This window comes from Etheostoma spectabile, chromosome 10 (assembly GCF_008692095.1).
Source record: "Etheostoma spectabile isolate EspeVRDwgs_2016 chromosome 10, UIUC_Espe_1.0, whole genome shotgun sequence".
Classification (NCBI taxonomy): domain Eukaryota; kingdom Metazoa; phylum Chordata; class Actinopteri; order Perciformes; family Percidae; genus Etheostoma; species Etheostoma spectabile.
The window spans coordinates 20,076,373-20,087,986 of NC_045742.1; positions in this window are offsets into that span (position 1 = coordinate 20,076,373).

Genomic DNA, 11,614 nt, shown 5'->3' on the forward strand with positions numbered 1-11,614 from the left:
GTGACAACTGCCACAAGTGGTTTCACACCACTTGGGGTGGGGTGTTACGGCTGCGCGGGATGGGGGTATTCAACTGCCGGTCGTGGCCAGGTCATTGTCGAGTGCGAGCGGGACTGGGGGGGGGCGGAGGGGCCAGCCCCGCCGAAATGGGAGGCACCTGGGGGGCCGCAGCGGGCCCGAGGGCCGCAGACCGCAGGGAGGGAACCCCGGGGGTCCGTGGCCGCTTGTGAGAGCCGGGGGGGCGCCCAGGTGTCGGCACCGCTCCGCGGTGCCAGCCGCAGTAAGACGTCCCGGGAGAGGTGTGGCCGGGTGACCGGCCCCGGGGAGGTGCAGGCCCGGGGGCGGCGTGTGGGGTGGTGCGGCGTCGGGGGCGCCTGGGTGTTTTGGACGGTTTTTTGGTATCCGTTTGCTTCTGTGTTTTCCCCCAATAAACGCTTTTTGGCCTTCCACCTGCTCCTGCGTTTGGGTCCTCCTTCCCGCCCCCCTCCCAACATAGGATCTAACCATCACTGACCCAGCAGAGTACACCTTCGAGCCCTTCTCCACCCGCTGGACCCGTTGGCGGACAATGTCCCTCCCGTCGGTCTGCCGCATGCACACGGGGATTCCCACGAGACGTGGCACCTAATGATGGGGCGTGGGAGGAGGAGACAGGGAGTTTTTGGGCCCCTCCCGGAATCGGCGAAACCGGCTGTATACCGGTGTTCCGGGATCCCTGCGGACCCACGCTCTCTGGAGGCGGCGTAGAGAACTTAACGGCTGGAGTAACACCCTCCCACCGGATTCGTCACCGAATTGGGGAGGACCACAGGATGCCGAGCGCCGGCTGACCATATGTGGCCCTGCTCAGGAACCTGTGGCACAGGCAACCCATGCTTTTCATGCTTCCAGTAATAAAGGCCCTGCTAAGAGAGATCTACCACGTGGAAGCCGAACACTGCAAGACACCTTGATTCCTTACCAACCAGCTAGTCCGGCGCCCAGCCTTCCGACCTCCAGCCCGCCTACTGCCGCCACCGGCTGCGGACCCCCGCCGCCGGCTCCCCCGACGAGGCGGACCCCCATCCCCAGCCGCCGGCTCCCCGCCGACGATGCTTGACCCCCAGCCGCCGGTTTCCGCCGACGAGCGACCCCCCGCCGCCGGTTTCCCCGAGAGGCGGACCCCCATCCGCCGGTTTCCGCTACCGAGGCGACCCCCCATCCACCGCTCCCGCCGACCGAGGCGGACCCCCCAGCCGCCAGCTCCCGGCCGACACGGCGGACCCCCAGCCTGGCCCTGTAAGCGATCCCATGAGTGGCACTGACAGTTCCTCCCCTGGAATCCGCCTCTGCCGCCCCTCTTTCACGCCGGCCACCAGACCATTCCTACCGGTACCCCTGGACCCGACCGAACCGGCCGACTTGCCCCAAGACCCAGACCGGCCCGGCCCCCCTTACCCCAACCGGGCCGTCAGACCTCCAGCCCCAACCGGGCGCACTGGCCCCCTACCCAGACCAGCCGACTGTCTCCCCTGGACCCAGACCGGCCGTCCAGACCTCAGACCCCACCCGGCCACTGGCCAGCCCTTACCAGAACCAGCCTACCGTTCCCCTTCGATTCAGACCAGCCTAACTGTCCCCCCTGACACAGACCAGCAGCCGTACTGCTCCCCTGAACCAGACCTCCGACCGGCCCCCCAGAGAGCCGACCAGACCACCCCACCCTGAACAGAGGCCAGCACTTCTTCCCCCTCTGGCTCTCGTTGGCCCTGCCCTCCGGCCGACGTCCAAACTTTTTTTGGCCCTCGGTCGGCGGTCATCGCCCCGACCCCCAGTTGGTGTCTGGGCTTCCGTCCTCCCTTGACAGTGGCTCCGGGGTCTCCCTGTTCCCGGTTTCAGGGACCGTCGGGCTCAGTCCCCGGCTTCCTCAGGTCCTGGCTCAGTCCCAGGTCTCAGGAACCCCGGCCCCCCGTTCGTTTGCTTCTCCTAGTCCTAGCTCCTGGGCCTTGTGTCTTTCCCTGTCCACGTCTTTGTCCATCACTGTGTCTGTTTCCTGTCCCGTATCTGTACCTTCGATCCCTGTCCCCCAGTGCTTGTCCCCTGCCTACGGCTGTCCCGTGCTTGTCTCTGTCCAGTCTTTGTCCTTTTCCCGGTCACTGTCTCTGTCCCGTCACCCGTTCCTGTCCCCGTCTTCCTCCCTTCCCTGTGTCCCTCCGACCAAATTTGCCGCACAACCGATCCGTCTGTAGTCCCCCGGCTCCGTCCCGCGTCCCTCCTGCCCGTCTATAACGCCTGTCCCGGTTCCAGTGGGTCTTCCTTAGCCTCTCCGCGGTCTCTTCCGTGAGCCCTCGGGTGCCGCTGGCTCCTTCGTGAGCCTCTCCGCTGTCTCTTCCGGAGCTCCTCCGCGGGCTTTTCCCGTGAGCTCCTCTGCGGGCTCTTCGTGATCCCTCCGCGGCTCCTTCTGTGACTCCCCCGCGGCTCTTCATATTCTCCCCCCTGTTGGGCTTCGCCGTGTTCCTCGTACTCCTTAGTGCGCCCTCTCGTGGGCTTTGTATTATACCCCATTCTGTCTCTAGTGCGCCCTCTTGTGGGTTTGTTTTTTGTACGCCCGCTCTCGCGTTCCTATTGCCCCTCTCTTGGGCATTCTTATGCACCCTTCGAACCTCCTAAGGTCTCTTCTCTGCGTTCGTTGATTCCCTGTGTTGGGTGAGTCACGCCCGTTCTCTGTTGCTCTCCCCTTCTCTGTTTTTGTTATGTAATGTCTCCTCCGTCCTCTGTGTCCTTGTTCCCTCGTTTTGGTCTCCTAGTCTGGTGCCCCTCTCCTTGTCTGTGTCTTCTTTCGTTCCATCCTCCTTCTGGTTGCCTAGTTCTCCATTTTTTTTTTTATTTTTATTTGTTTCGTTGTTTGTTTCTAATTTTTTTTATCTCTCCCGCTTCTGGTTTCTTTGGCGGTCCGTGCCTGTTCGTCTCCCTCTCTGGGGTCTAGTCACGTCTCGCTCGTCTTTTTTTGGCTGTTTCTGCTTTTGCGTCCGTTCTCTCCCTTTTGTCCCTCTCCACCCCTACGCGTCCAGTCTCTCGGGGTGTGGCCCGTGCTCGGTCCCACCCACTCCCTTCCTGTGCTCTCTTTACGTGTCTCCCTTGCTTTCCTCTCTCCATGTGTCTGTCTGGCTCTCTGCATTCCCTTGCGCGGTCGTGTCGTTGTGCGTTCTGTTCTGTCCCACACCACCCTCTCGCTGTCCCCGGTCGCTTTGGTTTTGTGTGGTGTCGTCTCCTCTTCCCTGTGTCTGTCCTGCTCTCCTGGGTTTCAGTCCGCTTTTTATGCCTGTTTGTGTGGGGTGACTCTCCCCGTTCCTCTCCCGTTTCTTAGTGTTTTTTGCCTTTTCTATCTAGCTGCGCTTGTACCTGTCCCTGCTTGCTTCTACCTGATCTCATTTGACCCTCACCGCCTTTTCCTCAGAGATCCGAACGAATTGCGTGTAGTTTAATGATTTCTTACCGTATTATATCTAACGCGTATTGTTTTTTTAAACCCCCGCGTTAAGTCTCATTTTAATGTTTTTATTTTGACAGAGAGAGAAGTCTTCCGCGAAGGCTCCTAACCCTACGTGACTGTGTTCCCCATCAAACGTCATTGTGTAGTCTCGTGACCATACTCAATCTCATCGCCGGCCCAGGTTTAGCTTTAAACGGTCTAGCAAATCAACATGTCAGTCATCAAACCGTTTCGCAAGGCAACGCAGACCAGGGGAACCCCCCCCCCCCCGTCGGCCTCTCGTGAAGCCTGGTTACCTTTTGGAAAATTGCGAACGCAGCTACATCAGTGGCGTCTTCTGTGTCTACGAAACAAACGGACATGTTCCGCGTTCAACAACTCAACCATCTAACGCTGAGGAAAGCATAGCGTGGTTTAGTGTTTTGTGTGGATAAGGGGATTTGTTTTGGACAAAGGATTTTTTTTTGACAAAGATGGTTTCAAAGACTCTAATGGAATATCAAGTAAGGGATAGAGTGGACCTGCCCTTTTGGGAGCCCTTGCCCCGCCGTCTGGAGCCATGCCCAGACGTTGGGCTTCGTGAGCGATGCGCCTGTGGCGGGTTTGCACGGAGCCCGGTCCCGGGCCACAGCCGAAGAAGCAATGCCTCGTCTCCCTCAACCCATGGCCCGTGTGTGGGGATACTCACCAGCCCCCGTCTGAGCGCCGCTGCGTTGAGTTTACCCCGTGACTAGAGGGTCCCCCTCCCTACGCCTGCGGTTCTGGGGGGAAAACTCTGACTGTTGCTTTTGCTTATGCACCAAACAGAGTTCGAGTATTCCGGGACCTCTTGGAGACTGTGATGGAGTCCTTTATGGCCCATTAGGGACGTCCATTGGTCTCCTTGGGGGTGGGGGGAAAAAAAAAAAAAAAAAAAAACCTTCAACGCACCCTGTTCCTGTGGAGATCTTGGAGAGGCGTGATTGGGAGGACCGGCCTCCTGATCTAAAACAAAGCGTTTTTTCGGTTGTTTGGAATTCTGGCTAGTCATGGTTAGTCCTCACAAACACATGTTCGAACATAGGATGTTCATAAGTGTACAGGGTACCAAGCACCCGAGGCCCAAGGTCCTGATCGTTTTTAATCGTTTCATGCTGATCTGATGCGTATGTTTTTTTTTGGACACTCGGGTGAAAGAAGAGGGGCAGAGCTTGTCCCCTGATGCACCAGTCTGGTGGGGAGTTTGTCAGGGGGGTGGGGGAAGACTCTGGACGACCTGGTAAGAGCCCAACCGGTGTGCGGGTAAACCTGGAGGGGGCCTGGGAGTATGCCCAACCAGTCTATCAGGTGTTTTGTGGATCTGGATAAGGCGTATGACCGGTCCCCCGGGAGAAATTGTGGGAGGTGCTGCGGGAATATGGTGGGGGGTCCCGTCTCCAGGCCATCCAATTCGTATGAGACCAAGCCGATCTTGTCCCTGGTTCTCGGCAGTAGTCGACTTCGGTCCAGGTGAGGGTTGCCTCCGCCAGGGCTGCGCTTTGTCACCAATACCTGTTTTGTAATATATAGGACTGGATATGAGGCGTAGTCGGGCGGGGATGGGTTGGCAGTTCGGTTGGGCATCGGGATCTCATCGCTGCTTTTTGCAGCTGTGTGGTCCCTGATGGCCTCATCCGGTTGTGACCCTTCGCACTCACTGGATCGGTCGCAGCCAAGTGTGAAGCTGCTGGATGAGGATCAGCACCTCTAAATCTGAGTCCATGGGTTCTCAGCATGAACCCGATGGGGGCTTTCTCCGGGTATGGATTGAGTCCTTACCTCAGAGTGAGAGATTTAAGTACTTGGGTCTTTTTCGCGAGTGATGGACCATGGATCCGTTTAGATTGGTCTGATAACGGAGCCTCCGGTGCGGTATGCCATTCCGTTATTCGCACCGTTGTGACGAAAGAGACTGAGCCAGAAGGCAAAGCTCTCGGTCTACCGGTCAATTTTTCGGTTCCTACCCTCCCCTATGGTCATGAAGTGCTGGTCATAAACGAAAGAACGAGATCAAGGGTACAAGCGGCCGAATGGGTTCCTCAGGAGGTGGCTGGCGTCTCCCTTAGAGATAGGGTGAGAACTCATCATCCGAGAGAGCTCGGAGTAGAGCCCCTGCTCCTTCGCGTTGCAAGACCAGTTGAGTGTTCGGGGGCATTTGGTAAGATGCCTCCTGGAGCCTCCCTAGGGGTGTTTCCAGGACGTCCACTGGGAGGAGACCTCGGGGAAGACCCAGGACTAGGTGGAGAGATTATATCTCCACTGGCCTTGTAACGCCTCGGGTCCGCCCGCGGAGCTGGTTTGATGTGGCTCGGGAATGGAAGGTTTGGGGTCCCTACTGGAGCTGCTGCCACCGGGGTCGACGCGATACTGGATAAGCGGATGAAGATGGATTGGATGGATGGATGATATGGGGGGAATCTTTGTCTTTTAGGTTACATACAGTATGTTTTTGACGTGCAGTATCCTCCTTTGATGGACCATTCTCTTCACTTAAGCTATTTGTAAGTAAGAATTAACTTTAATTTATTCTATTGCTAGATGACCTATATTTGCCTAAGATGATTATTTGTATTTTTGGTCGGTCTGTTGATGCTTTTGTTAAAATAAACAACTTACTCAACGTTACTCACGTTACTTGAGTAGTTTTTTCATCAAGCCTATTTTACCATCTTACTCAGTGATATTTGATACTACTTTTACTTGAGTCCCTATGATTCTAAAGTAACAGTACTTTTTACATGAGTACAATTTTTTGCTACTCTACCCACCTCTGATCTATAACTATTATGGCAAAGTACGGGTCGACAAAATATATAGCCTACAACGGATCAAAATAGGCTAAAAGTAGCATGGTAACAGAGTTAAAGTTATCATTGATCAAAAGTGATTTGTCTGATGATCTGCATATGGTGGTATCCCTGAATAACCCCAACCGTCCTCCGGTTTTTGGTTTTTTCTTCGGGTGTTGTGTTTTCCCTCTTCTTGCCTGGCACAGGACACGTCCCTCCAAACGAAATGAGGCGCATTTCCTAATTAGAAGACCGTTGATTTGGCACGAGACACTCTCACAACACCGTGATAGGTCGCGAGGACACCGTCCAACACCGTGAATTGGCACGACCTCTCCAAACAGCACGTGAAGCGCATTCCCTACTTAGGAAGATACGGGAATTGACAATCTACTGATAAAAAAAAAAAAGTCTTCTGTTGTGCGACTCAGTTCTTGACAACGAAAGCCAAATTAATAGTTAGCAATATTACGTTAATATAGTTTTCATCACTGATTTCAAAGTTTGACAATTTCAGCTTGTTAACTATGTAAAATGGGCATTGTTGTCGAGGATCTGTTCCTAATACCAACAACAGTGTGGTAGAAGAGAGAAATGTTGTGATGAAACACTTTTGCTAAAGCTCAAATGTGCTAACTCTTCTCTAGCCTTACCCTTTAACCGAATCCACCTCACCTAAGATTATAGGAACCCCTGTTCAATTTCTCATAAGCAATTATCTGTCAACCAATCACAGGCAGTTGCTTCAATGCATTTAGGGGTGTGGTCCTGGTCAAGACAATCTCCTGAACTTCCCCCCCAAATAAATGTCAAAGGGAAAAAAAATGTGCTTTAAGCAATTTTTTGAGTGTTGTAGGGTTTTGGTGCCAGATGGGCAGGTCTTAGTATTTCACAATCTGCTCAGTTACTGTATTTACACGCACAAACCGTTTCTAGGTTTACAAAGACTGTGAAAAGAGAAAAACCTCATGTAAGCGGCAGGCTTTGTCCAACAATGCCTGTTGGATGCTAAGGTCTGAGGAGAAGGCCGACTGATTCAAGCTGATAGAGAGCAACTTTGACTGAATAACCACTCGGTACAACCAACGTATGGCAGCAAGCATTTGTTGAAGCCACACACGCAACCTTGAGGCAAATGGGCTACAACACGAAGACCCCACCCAGGTACCAGCATCTCCACGACAAATAGGAAATAAGAGCTACAAGAAGCTACATTTGCAATTCAGCTAACAAAATTGTACCTGTGAATACTGGAAAAATGTTGCCTGGTTCTGATTGGTCTTTTTTGGGATTTCTGTTTTAGACATTCAGATGGTAATGCTCAGAATTTTGCGTAAACAGAATTAGAACATGATCCATCCTGCCTTGTTACCACTGTGCAGGCTGGTGGTGGTGTATGGGTGTGGGGTATTTTTTCTTGTCACACTTAGGCCTCCTTAGGGCCAATGGCATGGTTTTTAATGCCACGGCCTACTGAACTTTTTTTTTCTGACCATGTCCCATGCCTTTATGACCACCTGTACCCATCCTCTGATGGCTTACTTCCCGCAGTATAAATCACCATGTCACAAATTCGAATCATTTGCAAATTGGTTTTCTGAAATTGACAATGAGTTCAATGTACTAAATGGCCCCACAGTCCCCATATCTCAATCCAATAGAGCCTCTTTGGGATGTGTGGAACGGTAGCTTCGTGCCCTTGTGTGCAATCCACCAATCTCCCATCAACTGCAGTCTAATCCAATCAATATGGGCCACATTTTAAAGAAATGCTTTCGTCACCTTGTTGAACAATGCCACGGAGAATTCAGGCCGTTCTGACGGCAAAAGGTGTTCAACCACAATATTAGTATGGTGTTCCTAATAAATCCGATAGTTAGTGTAAGTTTTTGCCCAGCATTTTTGCCGGATATGCGCACCCTACGATACATAGGCATATTCACTGTGATACAATAGTTGCATTAATTAATCCTATACATTTATAACTTTGCATAGGCCTAACCTTCATTTAATCTGGTTAATTGTTTAAGAAACGCATTTTCCATATTTGGTGTACCCCGCCACGGTATAACCATATTTCTTTTTTTCCTATGGTGATAGCGGTGCCACCCCAAGGAGTGTAGCCATACCTGAGATGGATGCTATCTTGGCGTCGCGCACTGCTCTTAATTTCCGCCGACCGTCGGCGCTTTCAACTTGACTTCGGGTCTTTGACCTTTCGAGGCCAACCATGACGAGCCAAGAAGCAATGCTGAACGTCCTGCGCGCTCTTACTGTGTCTATGCACCTGCGCGCTCATATCGAGGTCTGCACGCATTTGAAATGCGTGGCATTTTTTTTTTTTTTTTTTTTTTTTTTTTTTTTTTTGGGTGTAGTATGCTCAGTCCATAGGGAGTTGGGTTGGAACCGGAGGTCACGTTCAAATCCCCGTATGGACCCAAAAAGTTTGGGGAGAGTGGAATGGTGGCCTGGAGAGATGCCAGTTTCACCTCCTGGGGCACTCCGGTGCCCTGAAGCAAGCACCGTACCCACCCCGACGCTCAGGCGCCTGGTTCAGCTGCAGCCACACTCACTCTGACATCGCCCCATGTATGGATGATAGTTACTGAGCAGTGGGGGGTGTATTTCAGGCCTGGTTGTGATACTAACAAAAAGTGTGTACAACGATTTAGTGCAGTATTTTCCCTTGGGTGAAAAAAAAAATAATAAAATAAAAAGTAAAATAAAATAAAACATGGTAAGTGGAAATAAATAGGTTAGAATTATCACCCACAGCGACCTAGTTAGGATCAATAAGTTGTGTGTTCAACAACCTTTCAGCTTGCCATGGATGCGGTTAATGGCCGATGAAAATGTCAAGTTAACAAAAAATACCTGCTCCACACGGTGAAACTACAGTAAACGTTAGCGGTTGGGTAATGTTTAGCTGCTTAGCAAATCAAAAAGGTTTTTTTGCTTTTTTAGATTTGTTTTTTTACTAGATATCTCCAGAATTATCCCAAGAAAACTGTAACAATTGGCAAGTTTTTGTTGCTATGGACGCGCGTTTTGCTTACATTCTACGAGACATAGCGGAGGTGGGGCGCCGGCAAGCAGAGGAGGACCCAGCTCTGGCCAAAGAAACCGAGAGCAGAAGCGGGCACAGAGGACACGCCCTTCAACCACTTCCTCTACCCTGCTGCGGCTCCCGCCCCAGCACGCAGAAGAGCTCGCCCCTCGGGGCTGCACCAGCGCCAGTCACGGCATTTCCATCGCCGTCCTCAGGCACCTCTGCCCCCTCTTGTGCCTCCCCGGTCAAGGACTCCTGGACCACCGCGCCAGCCATCCCCCGACAAGCCTGCCTGCTCAGAGGGACCAACATCTCCATCTCCTGCGTCAGCTAACTCTTCATTGGGGCCAAAATCTTGTAGTAAACCTGTATCAATAAATCAATTATCTTTAGAGCCTTCCACATTGAGGTCCAAGGTCCCATCTTCCCGCTCCCTCCACTGTAAATACACTTAATATTGTAGTAATGTACTCAATGTTAACAGTCTTTGCATCTTTTTATTTATTATTATCTTACTTTTAAACACTTTTTTGTGGAGTATCCCGCTGCAAAAAGGAGACTGGAGCCGAACAGGTGTGCGGTTGTGGCCGGGTGCAGGGCAACGGATCCTCCAGTGCCGTCAGAGGAATTGGTGTTTGGGTCCAGTGTGAACACTGCCCAAATTGGTTTCACACCACTTGTTTCGGGGGAGAGGTGAGTGACAAATGATGAATGTGGGTGTTTTTGGTGTCAGTATTTAATTTTTCATATTTTATTATGTAATTGTTTCTTTATTATTTTATAAAGGCTTTGCCTGTTTGCTTGGTATTAAATAGATTATTTGTATAATTCTTTTCAATCTTTTGAAACACTTGTTTCTTGTTTCTATAAATCTTACCCACTTTGTGAATTAGTATTTTAGTGTGTGTAATAATATATAATATATATAGCATATAGGCATGCGTTTAGGAATAAGTTATACTATATGAAGTTTATCATCTGAATGGGATGGACTGAATTTGAATGGAAGTCTGAATATAGTATCTGAATTATGGAGCTGAATAGGTTGAAATTGAAGTATGAAGAATGGTGAAAGGCTGAATATAGCCTGAGTCTGAATATAGGTCTGATAAATTTGAAGTTGAATAGGAATGAAAGTCTGATATGATATGAAGTTAATATATGAAGATGGAATTGAACGTCTGAATATATGGAATGAAAAGTCTGACTATATGGAAGGTAATCCTGAATATTGAATGAAGTCTGAATATATGAAGAAGTCTGAATATATGGAATGAATTTGAATATTATGGAATGAAGTCTGAATATATTGAATGAAAGTCTGAATAGATGAATGGAAGTACTGATATATGGAATGAAAGTCCCTGCAAGATCATGAATGAAGTCTGAATAGGTAGCTGAAGGAATGGAAATGTCGAATATATGGAATGAAAGCTGACGTCATTACGGCGCGCGCCATCTTGTGTTGTGGCGTATACTCAGGATGTAACCAATGGGCGCTATGAGTGAATCGGCTAGGATCTCGTGTTCAGCCTATTTGGAGCAATGAAGAGATATTAACACTCCTGGCAAGATGCGGGCCAAAAATACCTGGTAACCGTATCCCAGTGCCACACCATTAGTTCCAGTTGGAAGTTTACTTTTCTGCGAATCGTCCCAACGAGCTCAGAAATTCCTTCAAGAATGATGCATAATGTTCTTTCGGCAACGTTTTGATTGAACAGATTGTTATAAGCACTAGAAGGTCGCAATAATGGAACGAATAGATCCCAAGTGACCGCTATCTAATTTCCAAAACTGTTGTGTCGTTTGGGTATACCAGTTGTTGCAAACAAACACCCTGCAGTCAACAAAGTATTGGACATTTCAGCCGAGGCATTTTGTAAATCCAGTGAATTCGAAAGTATCCCCTTGGTGACATTTATTCATGTATTCCAAACTTTCATTCCATATATTTCAGACTTCAGTCATATTGTCACTTTTCATCCATTATTCAGACTTTCATTCATATATTCACGTTCATTCCATATTTACGATTTCATTCCATTATCCGACTTCATTCCAGTAGATGTCAGACTTCATTTCATATATTCAGACTTTTCATTCCATATATCAAATTCAAGCCATATATTCAGACTTCATGCCTTATGCAGACTTCCATTCAACTATTTCAGATTCCCGTCCATATCATTCCGATGGATAAACTTCATTGATTATATCATTATTTCCTAACGGCATGCCATAAATATAGTAGCTATATATATATATACTATAGATATATATAAA